This window comes from Podarcis liolepis (assembly GCF_965112155.1).
Source record: "Podarcis liolepis genome assembly, chromosome: 10".
In the NCBI taxonomy this organism is placed as follows: domain Eukaryota; kingdom Metazoa; phylum Chordata; class Lepidosauria; order Squamata; family Lacertidae; genus Podarcis; species Podarcis liolepis.
In genome coordinates this window covers 35,218,946-35,240,044 of record NC_139562.1, presented here as the reverse complement: position 1 = coordinate 35,240,044, position 21,099 = coordinate 35,218,946, and the positions used below count along the sequence as shown (strand labels likewise).

Below are 21,099 nucleotides of genomic sequence, written 5' to 3'. Positions count from 1 at the left end.
TTGAAGTCTCACTGAGATAGACTTATGCGTTTTTTAATTTTGCATACACTACTGAAATCAATGTGACTTCAAATTCTCAAAGTGTTAGCCAGATGCTATAAACTCTTTCACAGAATTGTGTCTTGGTATATTTGTTTTCAGTCTTCAGTTTCAAAAAGCAAGTAAACTTACTGAGAAACCAGCTTTTCCTGCAAAGGGCTGCCGCCTCTATCATATGTTGTGATATATTTGGGTTCATTCTCTTGCATTTTTGGCTTCTTTACCGGAAATCTCCACAGATCTCTCTCTGCAAAAATGGATGCAAAATAAGATTGCCATATGGAATGAAAACTCTGCAGTTGCTGAGGTGTTAGGTCAATACTGCATAGTATTACTGAATACTATGAATACTGAAATAACTTTGACAGAGGAACCATTTGATATCTTAAGAGTTACTCTCTGTTTCTGGAAGTTGTGCATTTGGGTCTGCAGTTTGGCTGTTAATTTTTTGTGTGCAACCTTGAGGGTCATAGGAGGGGGAGATGTAATATATATTCAGGGACTTGGGGGAGGGAAGAATGCACTTTTCTTTGTATTCCACCCCCCCCCCTCAGTTCTTTGCCACAGTGGTGGCTGTAGTTTTTCCACAATGTCTTCTTGAATGGCACAGCATGCAAGGACATAACACAATGGTGCAGTGCAGTTTCAGGTGCAATGTTGGGGGTGGGGGGTGGGAATGATGGGCAAGAGAGGCTTCTATGTTTCCCTACAACATTTCACCTTGAATGATGATACATTGAAAGGCATTGTAGAGAAGTCATGGCCACAGGGCTCTTTGCAAGAGCTCTACTGCTGCCACAGTGGCAAAAAATAAAAGAAGAAAACTGCAGGTGAAGCTCTCCACTTTTCCGAAAATGGCAGAAAAAATACCCCCCTCTTTTGTGACCTGTGAGTGGGCCTATGGAAGTAGAAGAGGATTTTGTTTTTGTTTCTGCACCGCACTAGTATGGGTGCATATAAAGAATATATTTTGGAACAGTGGTTGAAGCAACTGTGCAAAAGTTTCCATAGTTTGTTTCTAGATGAAATCACAGCTGCAAATAATTTGAAAACTAAATTGCATTTTTACATCAACACTTAGACAGAAAATGAATCATTAAGTAATTGCTATTGTGACACAAGCTTCCTGCTTTAGTTGAATTTTTTGGCAATGTTTTAACCTCTTGCTACTCTGAGATCTGCCGCATTCTTTAATTTTCTGATTGATTAAATGGATGATTTGACAGTTTGGCAGATCTCTGAAATCACTTTGAAAGGCTTCCCCCTCCCCATTTTTTTGCTCTCTCCAGGATTGGTTGAGCTGCTCCTACAAGCAGAGCCTTCGGATTCCATGAGCAAATGTGGGATTTGCTTCACACACTTATTTGCAATGTTACATTGTCTGCAAATGCTGCCCCACCCCCATTTACTGTCACATTGGCTAAAATGCAATTTCCTGTTGTTACAGCAAGAGGTACGGAGGAGATTACCTTCGAAAGGCAAGCCTTTCATATTTGCATCACTTAGTGCTGGTGGAAGAATTGAGCTGTATGAAAACTTGTCACTAGGAATGTTCTTAACACTTGACTGCTGGCATTTTCTAAGCAAATGAATGCCTGAGTGGATGTCCGTGTGTGTGCCTGCAATATCCAGGGGACTAATGACAATCTTTAGCTTCAATTTTATGTTGTCCACTGTTGTCAGTGAGAGAAGCGGATGACTTAATGCTAAGTATTTATGTAGACAACTTAATGGGCACAGCCGAGATGCTGCCAGCTGGGTTTGGAGGTCATTGGTTTTCACCATCTTGACAACGATGCGTCACCAGAATATATTCAACATCAGGTAACGAGAAGCAGCTGTGGCAGAGAGTGCGGGCTCTAAATATGACTGCAAATGCCTGGCCTATTAAAAACTTGCAAGAGGTAGATGAGACCTCAATGTGCAACCTGTTCCACTGTGTGGTCCTTATGAGATACACAAACAGACTGCAGCTGTGTAGTGCAGGAACAGATCGTCTCAGAAGCATTAAGGAAAGGAAATGGTGTTAGGGCAAGCAGCCATCTCCTCTTGCTGTTTACGGCTCTGCTGAACCTTTTTGTGTGTAGGTGTGTGGTACCAATAAAGCAGAAGGAGGTAATCAAGGCAGTAAATTCAGGGCAGGAAAGTCCCTGATAGTTTCCAAGCCATGTTCCCCATTTTCCCTCTCTATTTGCCACAGACGTTTCAGAGATGGACAACACAGAGAAAGAAAGGGGTTGGCAGATATAACAGGGCCTTCCTAATTCTCCCTGTCTGCATTCTTTCTCTCTGTTTCATTCACTTCATCTCCTAAATGGATGCAAACATACTTCTCCTCCCCCCTTTCCCTGCTGGCTGAAGCAAATATTTCTGGCAAGTGAAGGAGTGGAGTGAAGAGCTATGGGAAAATCAGAGCATTTGCTAGGCATTTACCTCATACAATTTCCCACCTTGTCATAAGAAATGGAAGGAGGCAGAAGTCTCCTTGGAATATCTTAAAGATTGATTGGCTCTGTTTGTACCAGGGAATGAAGTTTACTATGTATCCTGGATTCAAGGTGTTTAGGAATTGAAACGTCAACAACAAAACCGTGAATTTGACACAGTAGCTAATAGGCTTCCAGTGATAATACTTCAAAACCAACATAATGTCTGTAATGCTGGTCAACCCATAAAGCAGCTGTAGCTTCTGTACCAGGTGCAGTACATAAATATTTAAAATTCACACAGGTGCAGTAAATCTGGGTGGTAGTGCCCAGCCATGGGAGTAACCTGGAGAGGTGGTGGAGTGTTTCAAGGTAGCATGAAAGGAGAATGAAGTTAGACTGCTCAAGGTAGAAACAAAGCGATATTGAATGATCACAGAATTGGGTCAAGTGGTGGTAGGGCGCGAGATGCTAAAATGTACAGAGGGGGAAGCAGACTATAATGAGTTATTAAAACACACATCTTGGACCAATGCACAAGCAGCTGGCCTTCAATGTTCACACTTACCCTATTTTTGTGATAGGACCACCACAGCAACAATGAATGTTGTTAGAGAAAAGTGCACTCAAAAATACTTATAGTAGTGGAAAAAAATGTACAAAAGTGTGTTATATTAGGGGAAATGCCTTGCCATTAAAAACTGTTAGGTGCACATGGAAATATGTATGGATTTCATGCAGACCTCCCCCCCCCTCCTTTATCTTTTAAATGCAATCTGATGCGGAACTGGGAAGTACTGATTTTAAGATTAGGAAAATGGAAAATGAAGAAAACCCAAAATTCATCTGGCCTGGTGGCGAGTAAACCAGTGCACAGAGAAGGATTAGCTAGTGGAGCTATATGAGAGCTGAAATCTAAAAGAAACCAAATAATGCTCAGACAATACAAATTCAAAGTCAAAGCAGACATAAAAGAATTCTGGATCAGTGTGGTGTTTTTCATTTTGGAGCCATAAGTTCATCTGTGTTTCTGTGGATAATGTAAAGACTGGTGTCAGAGCTGTTAGATCTCAGCTGGAGTACTGGGATTTCCAGTATACATATTGGGGGACAATGGCTGGAGAAGAGGGGAGAAGGAGCATATAATTGGAGACATCTTAAACAAGGCTTGCAAATATGTGGTAACCTTAAATGAAGCAAGCTGATATGCATGGTAGGGATGCTAGTCCAATATTGCATGTAAGTTCTGTTTTTAAAGGTAATAGCATTAGCATTGCAAATTTGTTGTAGCACAGGACTGTTAAGACACCAAAGCCCCTGAGGTTAGGCATCTCCAGTATAAAGAGAAGTACATGAAATCTGTTATTAACAAAGCTGAGGAAATTACCTGAGCAATTTTAGTAACAAATAACCCAGCAATTCTCAATGATTTATCATGCATATAATGATACTTTATATCATTTGAAGTACAGCCTAACTTGTTAATTATAGGCACTCAAGAGATTTGAAAAGAAGTTGTTATAATGATGATGTGTCATTAATTCTACAGAAATACTGCTTTTCCAGCAGAGCACCTGCAGAGAGAAATTTAAAAGTCAAGTCAATAAACAATATCTATATTTAAATGTTGTTCACTTTCAAATTAAACAGTTATGACCTTGAAGCCCTTGCCAGTGTATTATTTCTCAAATTCTGATATCCATTGGTTGCCCATGGTGATAAACAGTTGCTAGATCAATCATGGCATTGGGTAATGCTGTAAGAGGTGTCATACAGCTCATTCAGAGCAGAGCAATTCTGTCATTAAAAGGATAATGGCATTTCAGGAGAGGACCAAAAGTCACCTTGTCCAATTCCACACCTACTAGAACCCCACCAGATGCTAAACCCAGGCCATAGTTTATTACCAAAAATGACATGCGCTAAAAGGAAAGATAAAAGTAGAGATGGGGAATCATTCATTTCATTATTTAAAGGCTAACATACCAAATGTGTACTTCATCAAACAAATACATGAACCAAAACACAACGATCCTTCAAAATTCTCCAAATTTTGCAATGTGGTTCTCCAACCAAGCAATATGTGCAAAAACACATAAACCAGGGGAAATTCCAAACTTTCCCCCCTTCCCTAGTTCCATTTGACAAACTACTACTGAAACTGAGAGAGGCCCATGCCAACCCCTTATGTGAACCTAAACAGGATTGGATCCACCTCTTGCCTTCCATAGTTCACACAACATTAACCATTCTCCATGTTCCTCCTTCCCCTTGATCTGACTTTAGACTTTTCTTCCCCAGGCTGAAATGGCAAAAGTGGGAAGTGGTTGGAAGTTGATCAAAGCATTTCAATATCACCACTTGATCTGTAGTCCGAGCGCTGTTCAAGCTATCAAATCTATTAAATTCAGTTCCATATGTTTCAGAAATTAGAAGTCAGTCATGTATCTCCTCAGAGACTCTAATTTTCTTCTTCATTCCTCTCCAGCATCACTGTCTGAGATCAATTTAGCAATTTCACAAAGATATTAATGTATAAACTTTTTCTGCTTAATTAGAAAGCATCTCCTGATTTACTGGCCCACCTCATTTATGAGCGTTTGTCTTAACTTAATCAGTTACACCCTCTCTGCAGGATTTTTCAGAATGACTATGATAAATGAACTTACTCCAGGAATAGCCTCGTATGAGGCTGCAAGGTTTGCCCCACCCTGAAAAGGAGGGATTCGGCATTAAATATCTTATTCAGTAGCATTTGATGACTGTGCCGAATCAATATTGTTGAATTCATGTTAAGGATTATTTATTTGTATATTCTGCTAAAACCGTGGGGTTGAATCCAATAGTGTCTCTCAGCTCCTGTCAGCAGGATGGAGAAGGAAACCATTTCCAGCAGTTTCCTTCCTTTCTGAAGCTCCTGCTAAATATGCTCTGGAGGGCCACACAACCCTCTAGAGCAGATTTCGGAGGGTGTAGGGAGCTGCAGAGGGAGGGGAATCACCAACAAAATGGTTTTTCTTCCCTATTCCTTTGCTTGTAGCTTTGCCATCTGCTGAGCCACACTGTTAAGATACAACCTATTGCACTCAGGACAGCTGGCAACACTTTCTTAAAAACATAATAGAAAAAGGAATTTCCATGTGTGAAAGCTGAATAGAAATTGCAAGTATTCAGTTCTGTGGTAAAATAATATGCACTGAAGCGTTGTTGTTTTTTTATAACGAGGAGAAAGACAGTATGTGAAGATAAATGGCGCTGCTTCTTTATTTATTTTGCCAGTGACAAAATATTGCAGTTTAATTGGAAGGCCAGCCAACTTATTTTGGCACTTGAGGCAGAAAATCCCCACAAGAGCTTCCTCCCACCTCCCTGTTAGTAAAAATAAAACAAGAATAATATATATAAATAAATAACATGTTTTCTACTCTTTCATGACACACAAAATAATTTGCCTGAGGTATGCCTTATAGGAGGGCTTGAACAAGATTTTGTGAGGTGGAATTAACCTCAAACCCTAAGAAGCAAATGAGAACTCTGATTCAACTTTCAACTGTGTATATAATATAATATAACTGTGTATATAATATTTGCTGCAAGTATGCAGAATTACACTTTCATCTTTAGAAACTTCAGCAGGAAAAACTAGATTTGCTTAGCCTTTGCACACAGTTTTTCCCGTGCGATTTGGGGTCTCTCATCCCACAACAATCTGGACCTTTCTTCTCATGAGTTGAGTAATGTCATTAAAAATAAATAAATTGGTAACTGTTACAAAACTTTGCCTGTTTCCTCTCTGGGCCACCCTTCAGGCCTGATTCCCTGTATGTAGCGGTGTAACAGCTGAACAATTCACACCAGGTAACCCAATTTCCTGCTGCTTTTAGGATTTTCCATATAACTCAGAGGCTGCTGCTTAGCTAGAGAGAGTTCCTTCTTCAAGGAGACTTTCTGAGGGTCTTTTGCTCCACTGGGAAACAAAGTCAGAGGGCACACCAGATGAAGGAAACCAGCATTTACCTATGAAAAGATAGTTTGGGATTTTGAACATGGGTTGTGGCATCAAAAAAGAGAGGCTGACACCAGAATTTAGATAAAATAGAACACAACTATGTTTACCTCTCTCAAAGAGATAATTTTTGACAATCCACCAGTGGCGTAGTGTGGGTTGTCAGCACCCGGGGCAAGGCAAGTAATTTGCGCCACCTAACCCCTAACCTGCCGCCACTGCCAGCTTCTTCTTGCTGCTGCCTGGTCTGGTCTGGTGTGGTTCTCTCCCGTGCTCAGTGCTGCGCTGGGCGGCCGCTGCACTGTCCCTCCCCCAGATAGTCCCTCGCTCTCTCTCCGCACCGCACGCCTGGCACCCACCCCCTCTACAGTGGGCGGCGACCCAGCGGCTCGGATCGGATTCGCACAGCCAGCACTGCAGTGAGAGAGAGTGAGTGAGCCAGGTAGGGGCAGAGAGCGCGCCCCCCAGATGTTGCGCCCGGTGCGGCTGGCCCCCCCTGCACCCCCCACGCTAAGCCACTGCAATCCACAGAGCTGGCGTGTAACCAATGTGGTGTCCTCTGAATGTTGTTGCACTCCAACTGCCATCAGCCTCAGTCAGAAAAGCCAATGGTCATGGATGGTGAGAGCTAAAGTCCATTTGAAAGGTTTCATGTTGGAAGCATCTGGTATAGAATCGTCCCTGCCCAGCAGCCATGTGGTACTGGTGCAAGGAGTAGGTCCAGAGCTTCTCCAACTAAGCAGCTGCTCTCCCACACACTGGCCTTTCCACCACAAGCAGAGGTTAGCTCTCCTTTGCTTCCCCCACTCTCCCACTGACCATGGGACAAAAACTCAACACTCAAAGAGCACTTCATACTACGTATTCAAAGCATGGCATTTTTCTTCTTCAGCTGTTAAGCAGGCTATTATTATCCCCATATAACAAATTAGTAGTGGGGGGTGGGAAGCCTAGAGATGATATCTTGCCTAAGGCCAATCAGTAAATTCATGGCTCAGTTGAGATTGTTGGCTCCAGAGGGTTTTGGGTTGGTTGGTTGGTTTTGGAAGGGTGGTTGGCTATGGCACCCTCAGTGGGTCCCTCTAAACAGAAAGAGGCAGAACATACAAAACTGAGAATTCTCATTGGATATTTCTGATCTTCTGGATTCTCTGTGATCAGTGAAACTAGTAACCTGGCTAGGTATGTGGCTTCCCTGCTGGTTTGGAGCCACCTTCACCTTGCTACCCCATGGAGCTGCTCCTGCTTCAATCAGGGACTTATTGTTTATGTTTTGGAAAGGCTATTCTACATCATTTTAAACATGTATTTCCCTATTTCTTCTGAGAGCACATAAAAGTTATGCTGGATTAAATAATTTTAAAATGTCTGCAAAAAACAGCAATACTCATAAAAATACTGTGAGCAAGTGCTGCTGTTACTGTGATTGCAAAGTTGTGCATCATAAAATTAGATTGCTTAATATTCAATAAATATATGGAATGAATATGTTTTTTCACTTACGCTGCATTTTCATGAAAGTTCATATTTAAGGTCCCATTGTGGAAAATGTAACTGACGTAAGTACATTTGAAAGATTGTTTGAGATGGTTTCAATAATTTTAAATTAAACCAGACTCTTAAATTAAATTAAATTAAATGAGCTGAAACAGAAGATTCAGATCTAAGAAAGTCATATGGAGAATCCAAATAAATGCACACTTCCTAAACTAGAGAAAATAACTAAACATTGAAAGTTGCTTGCAAACTTGGAAACCCATGCAAAATACTATCCAAAAAGTAATCCAATATCAAGTGGAGTTCCACTTGTGCAAAGTTATTTTCATTTCCTCTCCGCTCATCCAGAATCTGCTGCAGAGATCTTCCCAGCCCTCTGGGCATGAAAGAACAAAGCTAGGGGAGAGAAGAGAGGAAGAGAAAGTTCTCATTCTCCACATATAAATTTGTTTTGCAAATGGAATCGCAGCCCTGGATGCAGGCCACTGTCCATTTATGTATGTTTTGCCTTAGCAGCCAATAGTATGTTTTAAGCTCTATTAAACAGTATTCCTCCTCATAGTTTCAATGAATTATGAGACTAAAATTTTTGGATGCTTGGTCAGTCTTTTATATTTTGACTACAGGCTCTAGGGTTTGAAAACAAACCCCAAGGCATCATGTAGTGCGTAATTTGTAGTTTCACACATCGTAGCTGCTAAGGTATATTTAGAACTGTTGGTGACATATTGTAGGAGAAATCTGTTTTTCTAGTATTTCTAGTTGTTGTTTTTTTACTCAAATGTCATCTTGGCTTTTAAACCAGTGTTTGACTGTATCTCCAAGTAAATAACAAGGGAAGCACCCATGCAGCGGAATACTGGGAGATTCAGGGCTGACAAAAGGAGGTGCTTCTCATGGCATGCTGTTAAGCTAAGGAATTCATACCTGCAAGCTGCAGTGATGGTCACCAATATCAATGGCTTTAAGACAAATTCATGAGGATAAAGCTATCAGTGACTCCTAGGATGATGCTCTGCCTCCACGGCTGGAAGCTCTGAAGCCTCTGAAGTTTGGAATCACAAGTGAGGAAAGGGATGTCACAGTCGGGTGCTGCCTCTGGGCTTCCCATAGCATCTGCAGTTGGCCACTAACTTGGATGGCTTTGAAAGAGAATTAGTGCCCTGGCTCCCACCCAAACACACAAACTTGTAAGTAAGAATGAGGTCTTTGTTATGGCAAGTAACAGTGCAGGTTGGGCAGCAGAATTAGTGCTTAGGAGCCACAATTCAGGAGTTCTGGAGTGTGGCAAGAAGTTCAGAACCCAGATGGAAGCAACAAATATGTCCCAACAAGGTTACCTGCTGTAATGTGTATGGGTTGCTCGTGCGTAAGTTGCCGCCTCTACAGGCTTTGTTGCCTTGCTAAACCTTTCAGTCTGGGCAGCCCTTCACTTCGTGGCTGCCTCAGTCGCAAGCAGAATCCGTCAGTGGGCGTTTCTTAAATCTTTTCCAACATAAAAGTTGTTTGACACCCAGTCTCCTCCTACTCTCTCTGCGCAGAAGTCTTCTGCGCCGGGTGGGTGTGGGTAGCGGAGGACCTGTGTTCTCCCCACTGGTGTCCGGTGAAGAGTCCTGGAGCCCTCTCGCCGATTCCCCCATCAGCCCCTCTATATCCCTGGTGTTGCGCTGATTTGCTTCCCCATCTGCGGAGCTGCCTCTCCCCCTGCTGGCCCTTCTCCAGCATCATTGGAGAGCCTTCCCTCCGCCTCTAGCTCCTATGTCAGTTCCCTGACACCTACCCTTTCTGCTAGCTTTTGAAAATGAGACAGGGTAGGACAATTTCTCACCTTGTGGGAATGCCAAGGTTGCAAGTGCACACTCATCTGGGATGTTTTCTTCATCTACCCTCAATGTCAGTGGTGAATAACACATGGAAACCATTCAGACATTCCTTTAGTCATGGGAACTATGCTCCCTTAGGTTGCTGTGTGTGAACACAGTGAAAAGTTGGTTATAGGAATAGCTGTTAGACTTTTTAACCAATTGGCAACAGATAGTCCAAGAGACAATAGAGATGGTAAGACTTATTGTGCTCCAGTACCTCTTAAAATACATATAATTTTGAACCACTTTGAAAGTCTCATGAGGCTGTTATCGACAGCTGTAGTATGCAATACACCTATTGAATTTTGAAGGCTACTGAAGTATTGCCTGAAGAAAGACTTCAGTTTAAGATGCTGCATTGGTTTTTCATTTGCTGTAGAAATATAGATGTTTAATAAGCCGTAATAACTTCAGGAGCTATACTTAGAACTTATAAAGATATGGCTTGGCTTCAAAAATCACATGTAGATATGATAATAATTTCATTACTGGAGTGATTTAGAAGATTAAAATATCATTCTTTGGCAAAGATTTATGAGCATGGATCCCATAATTAATCTTTTTTTTTTTAAACTCCATTACTAAGAGCTGTTTGGAAGATAAGGATGAGTGTGTGTTTCAGCATAATGTAAAATGAACTAGATTGTTTCAATCCAAATGAACTTTTTTCTAATCAGATGCTTAATTGTTTTTCATTAAGGATAATTTGCTGTAATCCACAATGCTATATACAGACTAGAAAACACTATTGCCACAATTCAACACATACATGAATTTAAGTCTACTGAAATCAATGGTTTCAGCACAGTGAAACCCGTGGCCAAGAGACGCAGAGGAATGGTGGAAGGCACCAGCAGGGGAACCCCCAAGGGAAGAAGGATCAGAGCCAGGAGATTGGTAATGGAATGACAATGAGTGGTCAGAGGGAGAAGAGGGAGCTGATTGGGAGGAGGTGTTGGAAGCTGAAGAAGAAGCAGGATTTAGTGAGCAGGACGAATCTGTGTCAGAGAGCAGTCCAGAATCAGAGCTAGAAGAGGAGGCAGAAGAGGAGGCAAGATGCAGCGCTGAGTCAGGTTGGTGAGGAAGCCAGTCTGTCTCCCATTCCTGCTGCAACCAGCTCCCCAACCCCCTGGTCTCCCAGTACCTGAAGAGGTATGAAGAGGGTGGAGCAAAGACAGGCAAGATGATGGAGCCTCAGATTGCTTGGAAAGGAACCTGGGGTGGAGGCAACTTAGGGAGTTGTGAGAAGGTGGGGACCTTCATTTCCCACAACTGCCTCATAGGGACAAGTTCTACTGGGAAGAGGAGCTGTGCTGTCTAGGCCTGGCCTCCTGAGCTGTCCTTTGAATAATGCCATGCTTCCATTCATATTTACTTCAGACATTGCCTTCCAAGTTTTGAGTTAGTCCATTGTTTTCTGTCTAGTCTCCCCCTCCCTCTCTACCTTATCATGCAGTCAATTTTCTATGTGCAAAAGCATACTAGATAGCTGATCAGCTGGAAAGATGGATTAATGAGCTGTGTTAGGCATAGTAGTACAGTGTCCATCATAGTCTGTTTACATTAGAAATGGCATCAATAGATTATAAACCAATAGATTTGATATTGCAGTGGCACTATGAGGAACCACAAATGAAACTATATGGAATTAGTTCGTTTCTTTACAGATGTCTTTAAGACTAAACAGAAAATACATTTTTTTATTTACTTCCCTCCAGTTACAAATGGATTTCTGAATGAACATATGCAAAAGTAATAGGAACAAGAAAGAGATCATTTTGTCCAACCCTGCTTCAAAGATCATTCCATATTTAGGGTCTGAGAATCCATGTGCTCAATTCATGGCAAGATGAACATCAGGAGAACACTCGGGTCATCAAGAGTTTGGATTTGGATGTGATATCCCGCTTTATCACTACCCTTGGGAGTCTCAAAGCGGCTAACATTCTCCTTTCCCTTCCTCCCCCACAACAAACACTCTGTGAGGTGAGTGGGGCTGAGAGACTTCAGAGAAGTGTGACTGACCCAAGGTCCCCCAGCAGCTGCAAGTGGAGGAGCGGGGAATCGAACCCAGTTCACCAGATTACGAGTCCACCGTTCTTAACCACTATATCACACTGGCTCTCAACAGCAAGGAGTGTCTGGAAACACATCAGTGGACTATAATGAACATTGTACTGTATATCACTTCATGCACTTGTTGAGAACAGTCACCTTTTCCCTTCTCTTTCTCCACAAAATGTTGTGAAAGTAGGCTAGACACTTCTGCCAAGTGTACAGAGCTTTAATCAGAGCAACAGACTTTATGGAAAGGCTTGAAGGCACTCATTCAAATGTCATAGAATTATTGTTAGAACAAAGTGATGCTCCTTTCCCCCCATTAAGCCTAACTACAAGGGGAGGTGACCGGTTCTATCTCTTTCTTTTTGACTTGGAAATCTTGAATAGCTCTGAAGCACAGTCACTTTTTAAATAGCGCACTAAAAAACCATATTATTTTGCACCACGCTCTTCAAAAATCAGTTGCATTTCCCACTTAGCATCATGTCTTTGTGCACAGTGCTTGAAGAAAATTGGATTATTAACTATGGTAATCCAAAAGATTTTATTATTCCATTTTCCTCTGAAGAGCTCTTCTTTAAGGGACTCTAATTCCATCCTCCCACTAATTTCCTATTGTAATCAGTGATTTGTTGTGTCTCTACCACAATAGAAACAGACTGCGGGGATGTTTTTGACAGCCTTCCCCCTCCCCCCTTTTCACAGTTACATTCTTTACACAGTTTTTATTTAAGGGTGATTAATAGTGCAACCGACAAAAGTAAGCCCTACTAACCTCAATGGGGTTTCCTTCCTGGAAAGTGAGAGTAAGCAGGTAGAGATGTATAGGACTATATTTAGTGTGCAGAAAGTGGACAGAGAGGTGTTTTTCTCCTCTGATACTAGAACTTGTGGCCGTCCAATGAAGCTGAATGTTGGAAGATTCCAGATGGACAAACGAAACATAACGTTGCATAGTTAAATTATGGGATTTGTTCCCACAAGGGAGCCTGTGGCACAATGGGCCAGTGTGTCTGGCTCGAAACCAGAAGGTTGGTGATTTGAGCCCACCCAGGGATGGCTGTGGGTAGGATTTCTAGAATGTGGGGGTTGGGCTAGATGACCACCTACAAATTTATGATACAGTTTTTCTATGATTCTATGAAAAGCCAGTGATGGCCACCAGCTTGAATGACCATAAACAAATTAATGGAAGGTATGGCTATCAGTGGCTACTAGTGAGAATGGCAGTGTTCTGCTTCCACTGTCAGAGGACATATGCCTCTGAATGCCAGTTGTTGGGAATTGCAAGTGAGGAGAATGCTTTTATGCTCAGATCCTGCTTTCGGGCTTCCCATGGGCATCCAGTTGAGAATAGGTGGCTGGACTATGGGCCATTGGCTCTCCTTCTTCTTATGTTTTTCAAGTGGGCATAGAATTGTAATCTATCTAATCCTATAGCTATGCACTCCAGGCAGTCATTTCATTCTAGCAGCCTTTACACACTTCTACACTTTATTAGTCTGCTATGCTAAACCTGGAAGAAGAATGTTGTGTGTCACTACTGGAGTTGTGTGAAGTAGGAGGAAAATAGGAGGGTGCCCTTCTCAGGTGAACTACTCAGCAACTGAAACAAATGGCATAAACAGTTTATTTTCACTCTTAATGCACAGCCAGCATTACCTTAACAGTCTTTTTACTTTGTTTTTTTTTTAATGCATAGGTCAATTTGCAACATCAGCACTCACTGAACAAACAGCATGTGTGTAAGTGATTGTGATCAGATCCAGGCAAAGGTAAACCATATATAGAAATTATGCATCAAAGTTGGGCAATGGAATACAAATAAGTAGATATCTGTAAGTTGAAAATAATAATAATGAAGGTGTGGTAGGAACCAGAGACACTCCATGACTGGAGCACTGTTTCGTTAGGACCAGTCCTGGCCCACTGAGTTGGCCGTTATTCATTCATCTCGCCTTGCTTCCCTCCACACACACATACGAGGAACCCTTCTTCAAAGATGGGTGAAAAACTTCCATCTAACCCATCATTCTTTTCCTAACACTAGCTAGCTAGAGGCCTCTAGGAAGCCTGTTCCCAGGCATGGACACCTGCCTGCATCTCCTGTTGTATGACCCCATCTAGTATTCAGAGGACTATCTTTGTCACCCAAGAAAGCATTTCTCTTAGTTAAATAGGCCCAAACTTAAGAGTTTGCTTGCCCCTGGGCTGTGGTCTGTGATTAACATGCTGCAATGTGGAGTGTCCTTGCTTTGAGTTCCAGGCAGCCATGGCCTCTTCTAGGGCACTCTGTTCCATACCCCTCTCCCAGTTTCCACCCACTGCACCAGTCAGCAAATATTGTTGGGGATATTGGTCATTTGTTTTCAGAAAACTGACTTTGTGAGTTTCTGCACGTAAGATGAAGCTCTGGCTGGGAAGCTGGATTGCATACACAGTTGCAAAGATAAGACAGCGAAGTCATGGACATGCACAGTGTGTTATGTGTGTGTGACTAAGAGAGAGTTTTGGTTTTGATCTGCTGAGAGGATGCAAGCAGATCTGCTGCTGTGGGGATCCACAGCAGTCTGTAAATAGCAACCGTTAAGCTTAATGACAGGCAATAAAGTAATCTGCCTAGAACAATCGTGTGTTGCTCATCAATCAAGACTCAGGGCTGATTTTCTCACGCTTCGCTGCGGACTGTATTTCAACTCTGCTAAAAGCCTGGTCGGAAGTGTGCTGGGCAAATCTATTTATAGCAGCTTTCACGGCATAAAAAGCAACGCATATGCCATGCCCACTGAGATACTCAGTCTTCACTAGTCCGTTTTTGTGGTTTCCTGTGCACGCCGTTTTCCTTTAAAGATTCCTTTTATATTTCTGCAAAAGTTGTGGGTTCTCCAAGCCAGCTGATTTTCTCACTCTTGCCAGTGTGGTCCCATTTTGGCTAACACTGAGAATCCATACTTGGAGAATGTGTTTAGTATAAAGGTAAAGGTAAAGGGACCCCTGACCGTTAAGTCCAGTCGTGGACAACTCTGGGGTTGCGGCACTCATCTCGTTTTACTGGCTGAGGAAGCTGGCGTACAGCTTCCGGGCCATGTGGCCAGCATGACTAAGCCACTTCTGGTGAACCAGAGCAGCGCACGGAAACGCTGTTTACCTTCCCGCCGGAGCGGTACCTATTTATCTACTTGCACTTTGACGTGCTTTTGAACTGCTAGGTTGGCACGAGCAGGGACCGACCTTCTGATTGGCAAGCACTAGGCTCTGTGGTTTAGACCACAGTGTCACCGATGTCCGTGTTTAGTATAAAGGATGATAAATGTGGTATTTCCATCTCACTCACATCACAGCAGACATGTTAAAGAAGTACCATTCAGCATTCAGTACAATCCCTCCCCCCCCCCCACAGGAACACCTCACAGATGGTATTCAGCCCACCTGGGCTTTGGCGTGATCGCTGCTGAAGTGACCATTTAGAGCTGGATTATAGTTTTACATTTTCAGCTTTCCATTTTAAAGGCTATTTAGAGTGTTACATGTTAGGCTATAAAAACCTAACCTGAAAGGCAATGTTGCCTGCAATCATCTAACCTGGCAAAATAACAGGTTTTTCCTGTTCCCTAATAGGTAAAGCTACTTCTCCTGAATGATGAAAATGGTGATTGAAGACTTCTTGGTGCTCTTAAAACTCTGAGCTTTTCCTGCCAGCTGGAGATTTGATGTTGGCTTCCATCATTTTCTCTTGATAACATTACAGTAGTAGCCTAGTGGGGGCTGTGTGAATATCAGAACACTCATCTTTTAAAACTTCTGTATAATGCAAGATATAAAAATTAAGCCTGATGTTTACTGTTCAATTCTTATACACATATTCACACTCTCACACAGCTAGATATTATTTCCCTTGGAAATGCTGGCTGTCTATCGCTAGTTACCAAATGCAATCAGATAGCTCTGCGTGGGCTGGCATACCAATTAAGGGCTATGTCTGGGTTCTCTGCTATTTCTTCCCTCAGAAACTCAATAGTTTATCTTCAGATAAACAGAATCTAATGATAAGAAGAAGAAAACCCTTCTCACACAGTAGAAGAAGAATCTCTTTCTTTAAAAATGTTTTTTATGGGATGTGCTGAAGGAGCAAAGAGTGAAATGGTCAAAAGAGCTAGGCAGAATGAAAAGAAGATTAATAGCAAGAAGGATCAAGGGGGGGGGGAGATATTCAATTAGGATTTTGCTGCCGTGCTGTAGATTACTCAGTATTACTGTGTCTCTTACCATTCCCTAAATCTGTTAAGACTGTTGGCGTTCGTCTTTGTTATACATTAAAAGAGAATAATCAAGAGGTAACTCAAATAATGGGATAAATGTCCTGACGCTATCAGTATGAAGGAGAGTTGGCAGAGGAGAGAAAAACACCTTAATTTAAATGACTGGTCTGTGGAATCTGTTACAAGCATTAGTTTCCCAATAGAAGACCTTGCTTCATTTTTCCAAGTTTGTGCTTTCCTTCAAAAAGACTACTTTGCAGAAATGTGCACATTAGCCAAACTTGCACACAAAACACCTGTATATATTAGAAGAAAGTCACACTAAAATACTGTTGAGACCTTTTCTATATAAAAAAAAATCACAAACTGATGTGGAAATGTGAAAACCGAACATAAGTTTGGAAACATGAGAATCCAGAACGGACAGATTCGTCCATGGGTCAAGGAGGGCGTGTTGGTAATCTTTGAAGCTGACTGTCTTCTGTTACCCTCATAGGCCCAAACTGAAAGGTGAAAATGATGGTGAGTGAATCTTGATTAAAGGCAATGTTTAAAACTTTCACACTGTGAGGAGAATGCTACTCTGAGACCAGCCTTTGCAACCTGGGGTCCTCTAGATGTTTTGGTCAACAACTCCCATCAGGAGGAAGGCACCAGGCTGGCAAAGGCTGTCTTAAACACACCGCAAAAAAGATCTCAGTCTTGAATCAAAGCTGGTACATCAAAGCACCTGCACAATGATAAACCAAATCGTCTTTAGAAATTGACATCTAGTGGTTTACCTGTCTTTTCAACCACATCAGAGACCCCTGCCTCCCAGCTTACACTTATAGATATTTTAATTAAAATATTATTTGAGACATAGTGCTGTTCAAGAAGCCTATTAACAGTAATCTATGTTAGCCACTTCTCAGTGAGCCTGGTTAACAGCTTGATATTGAACAGCTATGTGGACTTTCAGATTTCTTTGATTAGAGGTTGGAGACTTGGTCTGAATGTTCCAGGATGCTGTCTTCATCTTTCTTACTCATAGTACCTTTGGGTCTCTTCAAAGTGTAATCAGTGTTCATTCACTGAATTCAAAAAAAAGCTCTCTTAGCAGAATAAACGTAAGCACTAGCCCTTTTTGTGTCTTCCATTGTCAGTGCTTTAAACGAAAATTGTGTTGGAAAAAAAGCACCCCCCCCAATGTATACTTAGTCTTTTCTTACACAAACTTGTTTCCTATAAATTCTACCTAGCGTGCATTTGTTCCTCTGAAAACTAACATAATGCAAAATGTACTGTGACCTTTTCATTTATATAATAGGTATTCAAAAACTAAAAATATAATGGCATTGAATGCAGAGAGGTGACCACTATCATAATCCCACTCCCACACTGAGCAGCTGTGGAGGAAGAAGAAACCTGAGGTAATTCCTCCAAGAGTCTTACATTTTGCAGAGCCTTGGAAAATTCAGCAAAATTACAGCTCTGATTTCAAAACATTTCTCATGATACCAATATTCTATTCCTCTGTCCACATACACTTGTTAGTAAGGCTGGAAATGGGACATAACTGGAATATAAAGCAAGAATTTGTGGGTGTGAGGGTGTGGGTGACTTTAAGAACAGTTCCTCTTATGTAGCTACATTTTCTTCAAATTTGGATACTCATTTCAGAAAGGAAGTTATCTGTCTGGTAAAGATGGAGGCTTTGCACTGTTTTCCCAGTGTTGCCCCAGCCAAAAGCATGAAGTAAGATAATGCTGTGCAACAGAATGGAGCTGGTTCACACATTTAGGGACCTCTTGTTAACCATGCAATTATCAAGAATGAAGAAATCAAGTGATTCAAATGTAGGTGAGAATTAGACATGTATTAATTGCGCATATCTAGGGTGGCGCTGTGGGTTAAACCACAGAGCCTAGGACTTGCCGATCAGAAGGTTGGCGGTTTGAATCCCCATGACGGTGTGAGCTCCCGTTGCTCGGTCCCTGCTCCTGCCAACCTAGCAGTTCGAAAGCACGTCAAAGTGCAAGTAGATAAATAGGTACTGCTCCGGCGGGAAGGTAAACAGTGTTTCCGTGCGCTGCTCTGGTTTGCCAGAAGTGGCTTAGTCATGCTGGCCACATGACCCGGGAGCTGTACGCCGGCTCCCTCGGCCAATAAAGCGAGATAAGTGCCGCAACCCCAGAGTCGGTCACGACCAGACCTAATGGTCAGGGGTCCCTTTACCTTTACCTAGGGAAGAATACCTTTTATATAGGTATGTATTAGAAATAAATTTATGTTCCTTTCCTATTTCATGGTTTCAATTGTCTCTATACTAATGCCCATAGCATGCAAAACAAGCAAGACAAGTTTGAGCTCTTAATACAGGATGACAAATATTACCCAGCAGCTATTACTGAAACCTGGGCACTCATGGCTGGAATGTAGAAATTGAAGGGTATAACACATTGAAAAGGAATAGACGAAACAGGAAAAGAGGAGTAGCAGCATTATATGTAAAGTAAGTGTACTGTCAGGCATCAGGGAATCTGACCCCCCCCCCCCACGGTAGGCTGCCAATGTCTCTTACCAATGTCTTTTACCATTGTCTTTTATTCAGTTTTCACAGAGAGAGGCTTAGAGTAATGCTGTTGCTCCAAGTAATCTCCACCCCCTTTCTCTCCTCAATTGCCAACTGCAGCACCCACCTTATGGTGGCCGCTTAGGGCCATTTGTCTCTGATCCCTTTGCTCTCCTACTTTCAACGCTTGGGAGAAGGGGGCCCTGGAATGCTTTCTAGTGGTAACGTGTCAGCCAGCTGCTCCGGCTCTGCCTCCCCCTCCCCCATTATTTCGCAACTTTGCTCCTCATCTACTTCTGAGCTGTGACCTCCCACAAACCACTGTTGCAAATCTATACTGTCATCCTCTTCTCTGGAAGGTTCAGGCTGGGGAGGCGGCCTCCATCATTCCTCCTCTGGCCAGTCCCTGTCATGTAAGCTTGTGAACCCTGATCTGGAGCATGGAAGGAAGATTGAGAGCACATGGGTGAAAAATGTAGGAGAGGGAACATTTAAGTACCATGAAATTATAAGGTTTGATTGAACCTCAAACTTTTGGAACTTTTGGAATGTCCTTAGTTTTGAGAGAATGGCCATTTTGTGAGAATTCTAGCAGCCTGCTTAGATACAAAGAGAGCTCTTATGCTCAAAGAAAAAAGGACTTAAGTAAGATGTTACGGATTGAAACTTCTATAGCCACCCACTCACTTACAGGGCCACAATCAGTTTCAGTCAAAAGATATCCCATTCCAAAAGCATGTACTGCAAAAGGTTATAATGATGAATAATACACAAAAGATAAAACCCAAAAGATCAAGGAAGAGTTGAGTGTAAGAAAACTGTGGGTCAAACAAAGTTTAATATAGATTTCTCAGTGGAAGGAGTTGGGTGACTCACCAGAATGGCAAAGTCTGGCTTTCTTACATTCATGTTTCGTGCTAACTTACGAAAGATGACTTTTACAAATTGGATATAAACCATTTATTCTACTTCTATATATCTCCATTTCTAACATACATTTTCCAACGTGAAGTTGTGAAGCATGTCTGCATAAGTCTGCAAACTGAATCAAGTATGAAAATAAATGTTTTGCTTTAAATGAATTACTCTGTGCTTCACCAAACCTCTGTCCTGGCCCATTTATTGCGGTTCGAGGACCCGATCTCTGCATAGTGAAATGAAAACACAAGGACACGTGATATAAGGTTAATGGGCAAGAAAAGGCCACAACTTTATTGATTACAGCAAGTGAAAAGGTCAATACTTAGGCTTAGGCATTGGATTACGTCAGCTGACTCCACCCCCTCAGAGAGGGGTGAGTCTAAAACAAGGGGGGTTTATTCATCAGTAGGTGGAGCCTGTTGATGCTAATCCAACTATAAGTTCTCCCCTGATGTCACCGAGGGTCATGCCATGGCCTCCCGCCACGCAGGCATCGGACAGAATACACGACCGCCGGATTCCTTTAACGGAATACCCAAAAATTGAATGCGTAGGCGATGGCCACACCTAGCCCTTCGACAAACCACAACACATTATTCCAATGCCTAACCTACCCACCAATACCACGAATTGTTACGATTGCTACGAGGTAGGTGAAAAAACCAAAAAGCCTAATGCCAAATGGAAAAATTCCTACCAGGCCCCCCGGACAACCAGGGCGACCAACCTAAGGTCCATAGCAAGGCCAAAAGAAAACTGAGACCCTGAGCTCTAAGGGAGTGGAGGGTGGGTGACTTGTGACGGGACGATGAAGAGTGAGGTCGGGAAGATGGCGCCACAGCAATTTAGGCTGCTAAACACACCCCCTCGCAGGCACCTGGTTGGGTGCCTGCCCGTGGGCATGGGCGCCAGCCAGGTGAGTGGGAGGCAGGGGGCTAATGCCCCCTGCTTGAGGCGGAGTCCGGATCCCTACCGCAACCACTCCCCTCTCTTGCAGGAGGAGAGTCTTTACTCTATTTTTATTGAGATTTACCTCTAAGCATTTTTAGCTGTACGTTCTGCATATGAACTGTGTGAACCTGGTATATCACTAGAACTAAAATCAGGCAAAAGTTGTTTATGTTTCCAGAATGTTGACAGCAGTATGGAACTGACATGATTGCCTGTGGTGTTAATTCTCTGGTAAGCAGGATTTGTAGTCTTTCAAACAACAGGGAATGTATGGTTTAAAAAAAATGTATGTGCAACATACGGAAGTTTTTAATCTGTGATATTTTACTGTATTTTTTGTTTCTATGGAAGCCGCCCAGAAGATGGGTGGGGTACAAATAATAATTATAATAATAATATAATAATAGAAACCAAGTCTTTGTTATACCACCGCTGAGATTCTTGTAACCACTTTTCCATCTAGACATTTCAGTGACTACCGTACTTTATGCATTTTGCACATAACTTGACTGGAGAACTG

The 21,099-nt window shown here is 42.3% G+C and overlaps 1 protein-coding gene across 2 annotated transcripts in view; it reads right to left on the bottom strand.

The window, feature by feature from the left end:
- IKBIP (IKBKB interacting protein) overlaps positions 1-21,099 on the bottom strand; it is a 427,064-nt gene that overhangs the window by 80,209 nt on the left and 325,756 nt on the right. The gene's annotated exons all lie outside the window — the stretch shown is intronic.